Source organism: Mytilus galloprovincialis, chromosome 4 (genome assembly GCF_965363235.1).
Source record: "Mytilus galloprovincialis chromosome 4, xbMytGall1.hap1.1, whole genome shotgun sequence".
Lineage (NCBI taxonomy): Eukaryota > Metazoa > Mollusca > Bivalvia > Mytilida > Mytilidae > Mytilus > Mytilus galloprovincialis.
The window spans coordinates 104,776,242-104,791,660 of NC_134841.1; positions in this window are offsets into that span (position 1 = coordinate 104,776,242).

A 15,419-nucleotide genomic window follows, 5' to 3' on the forward strand; every position below is an offset into this window, starting at 1 on the left:
TAATTGCATTCGGAATTCTCAACGGGTTGTCTGATCAATCTGAAAAATTCAGGGCAGATAGATCTTCACCTGATAAACAGTTCAACTCCATCAGATTTGATCTGAATAATTTGGTGTTTCAGTTATACGCCAAAAACTGCATTTTACCCCTATGTTCTATTTGTAGCCGTGGTGGTCATCTTGGTTAGATGGCCGGGTCATCGGACACATTTTTCAAACTAGATGCCCCAAACATGAGTGTTGCCAAGTTTGGATTAATTAGGCCGAGTAGTTTCAGAGGAGAAGATTTTTGTAAAAGATTACTAAGATTTACGAAAAATGTTGAAAATTGACTATAAAGGGCAATAACTCCTGAAGGGGTCAACTGACCATTTCAGTAATGTTGACTTATTTGTAAATCTTACTTTGCTGAACATTATTGCTGTTTACAGTTTATCTCTTTCTATAATTATATTCAAGATAATAACCAAAACAGCAAAAAATCCGTAAAATTACCAATTCAGGGGCAGCAATCCAACAACAGGTTGTCCGATTCATCTGAAAATTTCAGGACAGATAGATCTTGACCTGTTAAACAATTTTACCCCCATGTCAGATTTGCTGTAAATGCTTTGGTTTTCGAGTTTTAAGCCAAAAACTGCATTTTACCCCTATGTTCTATTTTAAGCCATGGCGGCCATCTTGGTTGGTTGGCCGGGTCACGCCACACATTTTTTAAACTTGATACCCCAATGATGATTGTGGCCAAGTTTGGTTTAATTTAGCCCAATAGTTTCAGAGGAGAAGATTTTTGTAAAAGCTAACGACGACGGACGACGACGCCGGACGCCAAGTGATGAGAAAAGCACACTTGGCCCTTCGGGCCAGGTGAGCTTAAAAAGGGACGGGACTGTAGTTTTGCCAATTGGTCAAATCCGTTATCGTTGGTGAAAATGATATTCATAATGGTCAACACGCTCGTCCGTACAATTTACAAAGGGAAACATGATAGGAAAAACAAGCCTTAGAATATCGTATCAACTGGGAGAGGTTTGCTACATATGAAGGTGCTGTCGAAATTTTGCTACATAGAAGTTAAAAGATAAAAAAATCATGATATTAAACTAATCTATTTCAAATTGATAAACTTTATTTAATCAACTCATATACTAAATTTGAGGTAATTTTTAACGAATGTATAGTTTATACACATACGCATGATAATATAAAAGATAAGCTCATAATTCGAATAATGTGTGACTTATATACAATGACATGTAAAGTTCTGATTGAAACTAAGAATGAATTATCAACAAAGCAAGATGCATTTTAGTACAATATATACATTGTACTTGGCAAAATAAACACAATGTCCTGGTTAAGATAATGAATAACATATAACCATGCACAAACAAATGAATGAACATAAATTGATTACAGTATAAGAAAAACAGACCAAAACACAAACACTTAACTACAACCACTGTACCATGAAAATGAGGTCAAGGTCAGATGACACCTAACAGTTGGACATGTACACCTTAAAGTCCTTCCATACACCGAATATACTAGACCTTTTGCATTATAAAGTATCCGAGATATGGACTTGACCACCAAAGCTTAACCTTGTTCACTGATCAATGAAATGAGGTGAAGGTGAAGTGAAAACTGTCTGAGGGGCATGAGGACCTTGGAAGGTACGCACATACCAAATATAGTTATCCTATTATTTATAATAAGAGAAACTTTAACATTACAAAAAATCTTTACTTTATTCAAGTAGTCACTGAACCATGAAAATGAGGCCAAGGACATTGGACATGTGACTGACGGAAGCTTCGTAACATGAGGCATCCATATACAAAGCCGATGCCTGATCACTATCCCTATGTCGAGCTTTCTACGACAAAAAACACAGGCTCGATAATAAAATGTATTTGTTCTTTTAAAACGTAATTGAAAGAAGCATTGCAAAAGTCGGATAGATATAATTGAATATAGCTAAATTTCTAAATGAAATCGTCAATAACGGAAAACTGAAAATGAGCATTCTATAAATTTTCCTAAGTTTTTTAAACTAGGGAGTGACTATTTTGCCGACGCCGTCAAAAAAGAAAATATGCTATTTTTGTCGTCTTTGATTTAAAAAAATATCTTAATTAAAACGAGCAAAATATAAAAAAAAAAAAAAGATTTGGTATGATTGCCAATGAGACAACTATCCACAAAAGACCATAATGACACAAACATTAACAACTATAGGTCACCGTACGGCCTTCAACAATGAGCAAAGCCCATACCGCATAGTCAGCTATAAAAGGCCCCGATAATACAATGTAAAACAATTCAAACGAGAAAACTTTCGACCTTATTTATGTAAAATAGCATATTTTGATCGGCACCGGTAATATAGTTAACTTGATGTGTTGCCGGTACTTTGTAAAGAGTGAATGTTAACTTTAGAAAAATACTACGAAAATATGCATTGTCATAAAAGAATTAAATTATTATTCGACATTTAGTTGAAGAAGATAAGTGTAACAATATTTGAGATACATATAATCGTGTAAAAACATTTATGAGTCCAAGTGAAAGTATAATTGTGTAAAAAAAGGAATAAAAATAGAAACTGTTGTGGATCTATTCGTAGCGATGAACTCATATAAAAAAAAAGTGTATGAAATTATTTCTCAAATCATTCTAATTTGATACATGTATGTGCATAAGAATAAATCTCAGATTTTTAAACAATGAAAGATAAAAATTTTAGAGCATAAAGATTAGGAAAAATAGCCACTGCCTTTTAATTATTACTTTGTCTAACAAAAAGGTTTTGGAAAATGTAAAAAAGGGATTCATTCACGAACCATTTGAATGAACTATATTTCGTTTTCACAGGTGACTATATATGTCATGCACTTTAGGTACAAATGGAGAGAGAAGTACTACATATAATGTCAGTAATGTATGAATGGAGAGAGAAGTACTACATATAATGTCAGTAATGTATGAATGGAGAGAGAAGTACTACATATAATGTCAGTAATGTATGAATGGAGAGAGAAGTAATACATATAATGTCAGTAATGAATGAATGGAGAGAGAAGTAATACATATAATGTCAGTAATGTATGAATGGAGAGAGAAGTACTACATATAATGTCAGTAATGTATGAATGGAGAGAGAAGTACTACATATAATGTCAGTAATGTATGAATGGAGAGAGAAGTACTACATATAATGTCAGTAATGTATGAATGTCAGTATTTAAAGAAACTAGCGTTCATTCAAATGTTTAATTCTAAATATTGATTTGAGAGTAAATATAAAAAAAAAGATTCGGTTGGATCACCAATGAGACAACTGTCCTCATGAGACCAAAAAACACAAAAATTAACAACTACAGGTCACCGTACGGCCTTCAACAGTGAGCAAAGTCCATACCGCATAGCCGGCTATGAAAAGCCACGAAATGACAAATACAAAACAATTCAAACGAGAAAACTAACGGTTTAATTTATGTATAAAACAATAAACGAAAAATAAATACGTAACACAGCAATCATGTATTCTTCCGGAATGAAAAAGATATTTATGAGTGCACGTTTGGTTCTTGTGTCTGATGACTTTTATACAAATATAAAATGTTCTATGATTATAAAGTACATGTAATGCTATGTACTGTCTATACACATTGTTTTCTTTATTGTATTTTTATTCTTTACTGACTTTTACTTCTTTACTAGAAAATGAAATTTTCTGTGTGTAAGTAAATCACGGGTTTTCTTTCGATATAAAAAAAATGATGTGGTGTGATCAACTATCCTCATACATCTTTACAACGGTACATTGCTAGCCAAGATATTTACAGCTTTCAATCTAAATTCCCTCTGACCAAAAAATCATTTATGACTTTAATTTAACTTAGTCTATGCTATAGAATTATGTTTGGTTATGCAGTCTGCCGATTTATATTTTGTTAATATCAATGCAGAAAACGAGAATACGGGCCACTTATAAATGAACCGCTTATGTGCAGCTTAAACTTTAATTTTAGTAAGTTTCTGTGAATAAAGTTTAAAAACAAAACAATGAATATGTACGAGATGCAAGGAAGATTTTGTAAAAAAAAAATCTAGTGGTGAAATTATTTTAGAATTACTAGAACGTTAACGTTATAGAAAACAATTCTACGTTACGCGCAAATGGCTAAAATACCATTGTACCATAGTCTTTTCTGACGCCCTGGAAAATTATACAAACACAGTTACAAGACTAATGGTTATCATTTTATGAACTACACTAGTAAGGGATCACACTACAGTAATTTCGTAAATTTCTGAGACAGGACCGTTTTTAACCCTTCGTGGCCATACTCCAAATTTGGGTCATGAATTTAAAATTCAAGTAGTGGTTTGGTCCAGGTAAAAAAGTGAAAAATTAGCATTTCCGAAGCTGTCAAAAGATTTCAAGACCCCCTTAACATAAAATTGTCCATATTTTGAGTTAGAGCCGATGAAATTTTGGTTTTACCTTAATATATACTATTATCTTTGAAATATGGTTGATTTAAGATAACATCTAAATGAATTATCCAAAAAATGGTGAAAGATATAATTTGTTCTAAAAGTAGTAAAACACAAGTGTAAAAATATTATTGAGAAAGCGCAGGTTGGTGTTTTTTAATTTTCATTTATTGTCTAAAAGAAATGAGCTACGAAATAACTGTTCATGGTCTCGGACCAGACAATTTGTTGATTTCATTGTAGACCTTATTTGTGTTAATGATCATACTGCTGACCTTCAGATGTGTTGATTTCATTGTAGACCTTATTTGTGTTAATGATCATACTGCTGACCTTCAGATGTGTTGATTTCATTGTAGACCTTATTTGTGTTAATGATCATACTGCTGACCTTCAGATGTGTTGATTTCATTGTAGACCTTATTTGTGTTAATGATCATACTGCTGACCTTCAGATGTGTTGATTTCATTGTAGACCTTATTTGTGTTAATGATCATACTGTTGCCCCTCAGATGTGTTGATTTCATTGTAGACCTTATTTGTGTTAATGATCATACTGCTGACCTTCAGATGTGTTGATTTCATTGTAGACCTTATTTGTGTTAATGATCATACTGCTGACCTTCAGATGTGTTGATTTCATTGTAGACCTTATTTGTGTTAATGATCATACTGCTGACCTTCAGATGTGTTGATTTCATTGTAGACCTTATTTGTGTTAATGATCATACTGCTGACCTTCAGATGTGTTGATTTCATTGTAGACCTTATTTGTGTTAATGATCATACTGCTGACCTTCAGATGTGCTGATTTCATTGTAGACCTTATTTGTGTTAATGATCATACTGCTGACTTTCAGATGTGTTGATTTCATTGTAGACCTTATTTGTGTTAATGATAATACTGCTGACCTTCAGATGTGTTGATTTCATTGTAGACCTTATTTGTGTTAATGATCATACTGTTGCCCCTCAGATGTGTTGATTTCATTGTAGACCTTATTTGTGTTAATGATCATACTGCTGACCTTCAGATGTGTTGATTTCATTGTAGACCTTATTTGTGTTAATGATCATACTGCTGACCTTCAGATGTGTTGATTTCATTGTAGACCTTATTTGTGTTAATGATCATACTGCTGACCTTCAGATGTGTTGATTTCATTGTAGACCTTATTTGTGTTAATGATCATACTGTTGACTTTCAGATGTGTTGATTTCATTGTAGACCTTATTTGTGTTAATGATCATACTGCTGACCTTCAGATGTGTTGATTTCATTGTAGACCTTATTTGTGTTAATGATCATACTGTTGACCTTCAGATGTGTTGATTTCATTGTAGACCTTATTTGTGTTAATGATCATACTGCTGACCTTCAGATGTGTTGATTTCATTGTAGACCTTATTTGTGTTAATGATCATACTGTTGCCCCTCAGATGTGTTGATTTCATTGTAGACCTTATTTGTGTTAATGATCATACTGTTGCCCCTCAGATGTGTTGATTTCATTGTAGACCTTATTTGTGTTAATGATCATACTGTTGACCTTCAGATGTGTTGATTTCATTGTAGACCTTATTTGTGTTAATGATCATACTGTTGACCTTCAGATGTGTTGATTTCATTGTAGACCTTATTTGTGTTAATGATCATACTGTGACCTTCAGATGTGTTGATTTCATTGTAGACCTTATTTGTGTTAATGATCATACTGTTGACCTTCAGATGTGTTGATTTCATTGTAGACCTTATTTGTGTTAATGATCATACTGCTGACTTTCAGATGTGTTGATTTCATTGTAGACATTATTTGTGTTAATGATCATACTGTTGCCCCTCAGATGTGTTGATTTCATTGTAGACCTTATTTGTGTTAATGATCGTACTGCTGACCTTCAGATGTGTTGATTTCATTGTAGACCTTATTTGTGTTAATGATCATACTGCTGACCTTCAGATGTGTTGATATCATTGTAGACCTTATTTGTGTTAATGATCATACTGTTGACCTTCAGATGTGTTGATTTCATTGTAGACCTTATTTGTGTTAATGATCATACTGCTGACTTTCAGATGTGTTGATTTCATTGTAGACCTTATTTGTGTTAATGATCATACTGTTGCCCCTCAGATGTGTTGATTTCATTGTAGACCTTATTTGTGTTAATGATCATACTGCTGACCTTCAGATGTGTTGATTTCATTGTAGACCTTATTTGTGTTAATGATCATACTGCTGACCTTCAGATGTGTTGATTTCATTGTAGACCTTATTTGTGTTAATGATCATACTGCTGACCTTCAGATGTGTTGATTTCATTGTAGACCTTATTTGTGTTAATGATCATACTGCTGACCTTCAGATGTGTTGATTTCATTGTAGACCTTATTTGTGATAATGATCATACTGCTGACCTTCAGATGTGTTGATTTCATTGTAGACCTTATTTGTGTTAATGATCATACTGTTGACCTTCAGATGTGTTGATTTCATTGTAGACCTTATTTGTGTTAATGATCATACTGCTGACCTTCAGATGTGTTGATTTCATTGTAGACCTTATTTGTGTTAATGATCATACTGTTGACCTTCAGATGTGTTGATTTCATTGTAGACCTTATTTGTGTTAATGATCATACTGTTTACCTTCAGATGTGTTGATTTCATTGTAGACCTTATTTGTGTTAATGATCATACTGTTGACCTTCAGATGTGTTGATTTCATTGTAGACCTTATTTGTGTTAATGATCATACTGTTGACCTTCAGATGTGTTGATTTCATTGTAGACCTTATTTGTGTTAATGATCATACTGTTGACCTTCAGATGTGTTGATTTCAATGTAGACCTTATTTGTGTTAATGATCATACTGTTGACCTTCAGATGTGTTGATTTCATTGTAGACCTTATTTGTGTTAATGATCATACTGTTGACCTTCAGATGTGTTGATTTCATTGTAGACCTTATTTGTGTTAATGATCATACTGCTGACTTTCAGATGTGTTGATTTCATTGTAGACATTATTTGTGTTAATGATCATACTGTTGCCCCTCAGATGTGTTGATTTCATTGTAGACCTTATTTGTGTTAATGATCGTACTGCTGACCTTCAGATGTGTTGATTTCATTGTAGACCTTATTTGTGTTAATGATCATACTGCTGACCTTCAGATGTGTTGATTTCATTGTAGACCTTATTTGTGTTAATGATCATACTGCTGACCTTCAGATGTGTTGATTTCATTGTAGACCTTATTTGTGTTAATGATCATACTGCTGACCTTCAGATGTGTTGATTTCATTGTAGACCTTATTTGTGTTAATGATCATACTGCTGACCTTCAGATGTGTTGATTTCATTGTAGACCTTATTTGTGTTAATGATCATACTGCTGACCTTCAGATGTGTTGATTTCATTGTAGACCTTATTTGTGTTAATGATCATACTGCTGACCTTCAGATGTGTTGATTTCATTGTAGACCTTATTTGTGTTAATGATCATACTGTTGACCTTCAGATGTGTTGATTTCATTGTAGACCTTATTTGTGTTAATGATCATACTGCTGACTTTCAGATGTGTTGATTTCATTGTAGACCTTATTTGTGTTAATGATCATACTGTTGCCCCTCAGATGTGTTGATTTCATTGTAGACCTTATTTGTGTTAATGATCATACTGCTGACCTTCAGATGTGTTGATTTCATTGTAGACCTTATTTGTGTTAATGATCATACTGCTGACCTTCAGATGTGTTGATTTCATTGTAGACCTTATTTGTGTTAATGATCATACTGCTGACCTTCAGATGTGTTGATTTCATTGTAGACCTTATTTGTGTTAATGATCATACTGCTGACCTTCAGATGTGTTGATTTCATTGTAGACCTTATTTGTGATAATGATCATACTGCTGACCTTCAGATGTGTTGATTTCATTGTAGACCTTATTTGTGTTAATGATCATACTGCTGACCTTCAGATGTGTTGATTTCATTGTAGACCTTATTTGTGTTAATGATCATACTGTTGACCTTCAGATGTGTTGATTTCATTGTAGACCTTATTTGTGTTAATGATCATACTGTTGACCTTTAGATGTGTTGATTTCATTGTAGACCTTATTTGTGTTAATGATCATACTGTTGACCTAAAGATGTGCTGAATTTTTGGTGCTGTTCTTTGCTGTCTATTTGGCGTATACCAAAAATATCCGTGAGTCAACACTGAGTTTGAAGGTTCGAACCCCGCTCGTGCGGTTGCACTCTACTCCAATCTTAATTGACTAGTATTGTCTTTTTTATTATCGAAGGTCGGTGGTTTTCTCCGAGCATGATGTTCCCATCAACTTTTAATGTAAACCAGCATAACATATTTCTAGATCTATGCATTTCTTTGGTATTCATTTAGGTATAGTAGAATAACTGTCTTAATTTGTTGATAATTATTATTTAATATTTTTTACGACATACAGGACATACCGGTGCTGTTTAGAGGCAGTGAACTTACATTTGCGTAAGAGAAGATGATAATATGGACATTGAACACCTTAGTTACGATAGTTATAACGTTCTGTGTCAGACTAACATTGTTTATGATATGACACGATCACAAACAAATATATATAATGTATTGGTAAATTTGATGCTGTCACGTATACATATTCATGTACGTGTACATTTTCACAGGAAACTCGTCAGTAATTGCTTATATTAAATATTTCGTAATCCCAGATTTCGTAGACGATTTAGGGACATTCGTCTAAACTTGGCCGATTTCGTATCCTTATCTAAGGAGAGTAGAGAATTCTACCGAGGATTGCCGAATGGATTTAGGGACTGACAAATTATATAGACAAATATTGATTGTTGATGACTGCATGTTGCCTTTAATGTGTATTTTATTATGGCATTGAACTGCTGTCACCTTATACATGTACATGTATCTCCGTATTTTCAACATAGCCGAATGGACCCTATATACTTTTTCATCAATAAACGCTGGTCTCATTTTTTTGAAAATGTGCATGCGTGATTTATGAGTAAATGATATAAAATTATTGTCATCAGTAATCTGATAAAACAAAGTACTACTAGTTTACTTAAGTACGCTATTCTTTATCGTTATATCTTTGTCTGTATATTGTACAGCTATCCACAACTGGCTAATGATCGTGCAATTTGGGATCTTTAAGAGAGGGACACTTGGTATTTAACACTTGTCTTTTATAGTTTCAGGAATTTTTTTATTGCATTTTTCTGATAGGTTACTTTTATTTCTACTGTACTGTAAATATAAAAATGAAGATGTGATATGATTGCCAATGAGACAACTCTCCACCAGAAACCAAAAGGACACAGAAATAAACAACTATAGGTCAACGTATTATTATTATTATTATTATACAATATTTATATAGCGCATTATATAATTTGAAAAATTACCCTAAGCGCTTAACATGAATAAACAAAAAAAAAGATACATAAGGTAAAAGCAAAATATACAATCACATAAATACAATTTCTGAGCAGTGGCGTGTAAAATGAAAACATTGATTGTCGGTTAAATAGAATAATATAAAAGAATGTACAACCCACACAAAAAATATCAAAAATTTAAAATTAATCAAAATGAAAGAAAAGTAAAAAGTTTCAAAACATAAAAATGAGTTAAGAAAAATTTAAAATTTCCTCTGTATAAATTTAAAATAATGATTATCATTAAACCACAGGGACTCAAGTATTAAAAATTATTAAGTAAAAGTTCACAATACAATCAACTGGTAAAACAAATTGTTCATAAATTTCAAAATTTACAAAAAATCAATGAAAGCACTTCGGAAAAAATATGTCTTAAGATCCTTTTTAAAAACGTCAAGAGATTGTTCATTTCGTAAGGATGAATGTAAGCTGTTCCAAAGAGTTGGTGCGGCAATATCGAACCGTCGTTCACCATAGCGTTTTGTCCTAACATCATTGGTAGTCGTAACAGCATGCTTTTCACCGATCGCAAGGCTCTACCAGGTTTGTAATGTTCAACTAATTCCTGTAGGTATGATGGTGCCTTGCCATGAATTGCTTTAAAAATGTACAGCAGAAGTTTGTACTGACAACGAAAATGAACCGGTAACCAGTGCAATGAAATGAGAACAGGTGTTATTGAATCGTATTTTCTCTTGCGTGTTATTAGCCGTGCTGCTGTATTTTGCACACGCTGTAGTTTTGTTATTACACAGCTATTTGTTCCGTATAACAGCGCATTACCATAATCTAGTCGTGATGTAACGAGTGAGCACACTAGAGTCTTACATGCCTCATCTGTAATCAGGGATCTAATGCGACCAATATTTCGTATCTGATGAAAACATGCTTTTGTCGTTGCATTAGCTTGTTGTTCCATGCTGAGTGTTTTGTCAAAATAAAATCCAAAATTTTTCACACAAGAAGCATCAGTCAATATAGTTCCATCGAATGTTAGTTGGAAACTAGATAGTTGCTTTAGTTGTTGTTTTGGTGCAAACACAATTAATTCGGTTTTGTCTTGGTTTAATTTAAGCATGTTGATACTCATCCATGCACTGATATCTGACAAACAGTTCTCAAGACGATTGGAGAGGTCCAACCAGTCTCCAAGAGGTTTAATGACTTGATACACTTGCGTGTCGTCAGCGTATGAATGGTAAGACATCCCATGTCGCCTGCAAATTTCTCCCACTGGTTTGGCAAACATACAGAAAAGTTTTGGTCCCAACACAGAGCCTTGTGGTACACCAAAGCCGAGTCTGATATCATCCGATTGTACCGATCCGATAGAAACACGCTGAGTTCTATCTGTCAAATATGATTTCAACCACAACAGTGCCTCATCGTACGGCCTTCAACAATGAGCAAAGTCCATACCGCATACTTAGCTATAAAAGGCCCCGAAATGACAATGTATACAATTCAAACGAGAAAACCAACGGCCTAATTTATTTATAAACAATGTTTCCCTAGTACACGAATGCCCCATCTGCACTATCATTTTCTATGTCCAATGGACCGTGAAAAATCTCTAGTTTGGCATTATAATTAGAAAGATCATATCATAAGGAACACATTTACTAAGTTTCAAGTTGATTGGACTTCAACTTCATCAAAAACTACCTCGACTGAAAACGTTAACCTAAACGTGACAGCCGAACGGACGAACGGACCAACGAACGAACGGACGAACAGACGGATAGGAGGACAGACGGACGAACGGACGATCGCACAGACCAAAAAACTTTATGACTCTAGGTGGCACATAAAATTCTTTGTTGGATGAACAATTAGTATGGAAGATGTTATCAGAACGAGGAAAGAAACACACTTGGCAACTAAAGGCCTTCGACAGGAGCAAAACACATAATGCATACACGGCACAACAGGTCTCGACATGGAAATAGAATGGACAATGAAAACGGGGAATTTACCAAAGAGACAACAACCCGGCTATAGAGAAAAAACAGTCCAAAGCCACGAATGGGTCTTGAACGCATTTAGAAAATCCTGCACCCGATGTCGGGTGTTTGCTGACCACTAAACAGTTACAACGTATACTAGTTCAGAGCAATTGACGCCAAATTAAAGTCCGAAACATACAAATAAACAAAACACACACACACGCACACGAGACTTACAAGGACTAGAGGTTCATGATTTGGGACAGGCCCAAATTGTGGCGGGTTTTAACATCATAAGATGGTTTGTGAGGTCTTTTACCTCTAGTTACTAGTAGTAATATGGAATAAACAAACACAAAGCACATTTTAAATAAATTTCAAATACACGAACATTTAAAACTAAGATTTTTTTTTAAAAGTATTCTGATACCCAATTTGATGGAAAAAAAATATTCTGGTCAAGAAATGATAAATAAAATATTTTGTGTGTTAAATATTGACAAAAATAAATTAAATAGCGCGAGAGAGAAAAATCTGTATCGGACAAAAACAATACCCCCCCCCCCCCCTTTGAAGTTAAATGGTTACTCCCTAACTATGAACGATTATCTTGGCTTTTTGAGATGGTCCCCACTTTAAACTATAGATAGTATTGGTATTTAACATCAGCGCCAAAATCGTATTGACTCTTCTAACACGTCTAATATATTGTAAGCTTACTTTTTTAATGGTTTATATTCCGGGCAAACTAAATAAATAATTACTACATGTACTTTATCACGAGGAAACGTATTTATTACCATTCAAACAAAGTAAGATAATAAAGGCGAGGAACTTTTACACCATGACTTATGGTGGTGCTCCTTGTGAAAGGAGGCTTGTACGTAGCAAAAATACATACTTCGCCCCATTGCAAGCAAAACACCTAATTTCATATACTTATATAACATTCACTAGTCTAGCGTGTAAACTAACAATTAATCTATTGATCGTTAATTAAAATCTTATTATTGATCAATTCATCTTTAATTTATGCAGATTACTTGTTTCACATGTGGTATGTTGAAAGAAGTTTTTAAAACAATACATATACATTACCCAAGTTTTGTGTTTTGTAAAATCTACTCACTTACATTATAATAGCGTTAATACAGTCATTTACCTGATATTGTGTTTACAAATGGAGAAAACACGGTTAGGAAACTTGATCATTCATAGTAAGTAATTAATTAAGTAAGTAAAAAAATAAGTAATTATTTATTATAGTGCGTCCGTGTACATTTACGCCAAACATTTTTCATTTTAAAATGAAAAATAAATTTTCAAATTGCTCTGAAAATTTTAAATGTAGTTGGTTAGAAAAATGTAACAAAAATCTATTCAAATCAATTTCGAAAAACCAATTTCTCTATAAGATTTGAAATTTGTCATTCTCTTGAAATTACATTTTTGATTTTACGAAGATATTAAAACAAATAACAATAAGTTTGTGTTAAAAATGATTTTATTTTGTCAAAAGTTTTAATATATTTAAACATTTGCATTTGCTTGCTTTAGCAAACAAAACATATTTCAATCTCATTCTTAAAAGCAAATATTGAAAATACTGACTTTTAGTATTTTTCAATTTAGTTTACAATATTGAAAAACTCCTCTAACGTGGAGCATTTTTCAATTTGACTTACAATATTGAAAAATGAAAAATGCTCTGGCATGGAGCATTTTTCAATTTGAATTGAAAAATGAAAAATGCTCCAACGCGGAGCATTTTTCAATTTGACGATTGAAAATGAAAAATGAAAAATGATTCAATTTCTCATTTTTCATTTTACTGTGCAATATTCAAATTTGAAAAATTTTCATTATTTAAATATTTAATAATGAGAACGAAATGTAATTTGTTTCAATATAGGCGTTTCGAATGTTTCAATTGTTGACATTTTTTATTAAATGTTTTACTATTTCCGTTCTCTTCTTTCTTGTTTTAAGTCAATATATCTTAAAGATCTTTTTAAGGTGTGTGTCACTGTGTGTGTGTATACTATGTGTGGTATCAACAAATTCCCAAAAAGAATGGTACACTGACAAGTACGATAATGACCACAAAAAAATCATTCTTTCTTTTATATTTATATACCTAGTCGTCTTTGTAGATACATTTTCATATATATCTTTCGATCTAGTAATATGTAATTCATTGTATATATCTATCTGTCTATCTATCTGAATTTTGTTTTTCTTTGTCTTTTCTTTCTTTGAATTGTCGGGGTTGAAATCTTTAATTCAGTTCTCTCGAAGTGAAAAAGTCTCTTGCTCACATACATGTACATGTTGTAAGAATGGTAGAACTTTTAGACCATTGATGTTTGATTCAACAAATGATACTTGACGGAAGAACACACAAAGACATTTCTCAACACTTGACTTCTATAGGAATCAAGCATGCATCAGCGCGAACAATAAGTCGTTTTTTGTTCTGAAAATGGAATGACTAGCCGATGAGGAGTAGACGAAGGAGTTTTAAACCATATCGTGGCTGAATGTGTCAAACATGTTAGGAAAGAAGGGAAAATAGTGTCCATGTCAGTTTCTGTACATGCTCAAGGAGCAGGGTTCGCGGGTGGGGATGGATGTGTGTAGATGTTATATTATTCTGATCACTTCGCTAGTATTTGTCTTCAAATTTGTATTTTTCTGCATTGTATATCATTTCCTAATTTTGAATCTGTTTACTACAAAATTGTTTTTCCCAAGCTTATAATCTTCACAATTCTCGCAGAATATCAAATAAGCAGTATCTTAACAAAGAAAATATGAACTTAGCTTGCATGCATGTAGGTGTGGTAAATGTATATTTCGAAGGATGAATGACCTTTTTATATTTGCTTTTACCGAAACAAAATGTAGCAAAGACTGTATCATAATTATGTGAATAGTATTTCAACAAACATAAACAGTTCCTATGAGGTTCTGTTTTATGTACATTCTATTACCTTTTATTCAATATGATTTTACATTTTAATATGTGAAAGCAAAACGAGTATTAAAGGACAAATATGTCGACACAAAAAATGGGTCTCAGTCAGTAACAATATTCTTTTGAAATAAAAGAAAGTAAAAAAAACAACCAGATCGACACTGATCGACACACACGTATTCAAAGCCATACGCATCATGTACATGGAACATATTCTAGTACATTGTAGCTACATTTAAAACATGGTGTGCGCACAGTGTGTGTTATTTTCAGGCTGGACCCACAAACGGTCCGAAAATGATGACAGGCTATTATCAAGCAAAGGAATCAACGTGTCTGAGGCTAGAGTTGGTAAAGCATTAGCGACAGCAAAAAGCAGTGGCGGGTCAAGAACTTTTCATAAAGGGGGAAGGGGGGGGGGCTGACTAACCTACAGGGGGAGGACTCCAGTCATGCTTTAGTGAATCCCTATATGATTAACCAAATTTTCCCCACAAAAG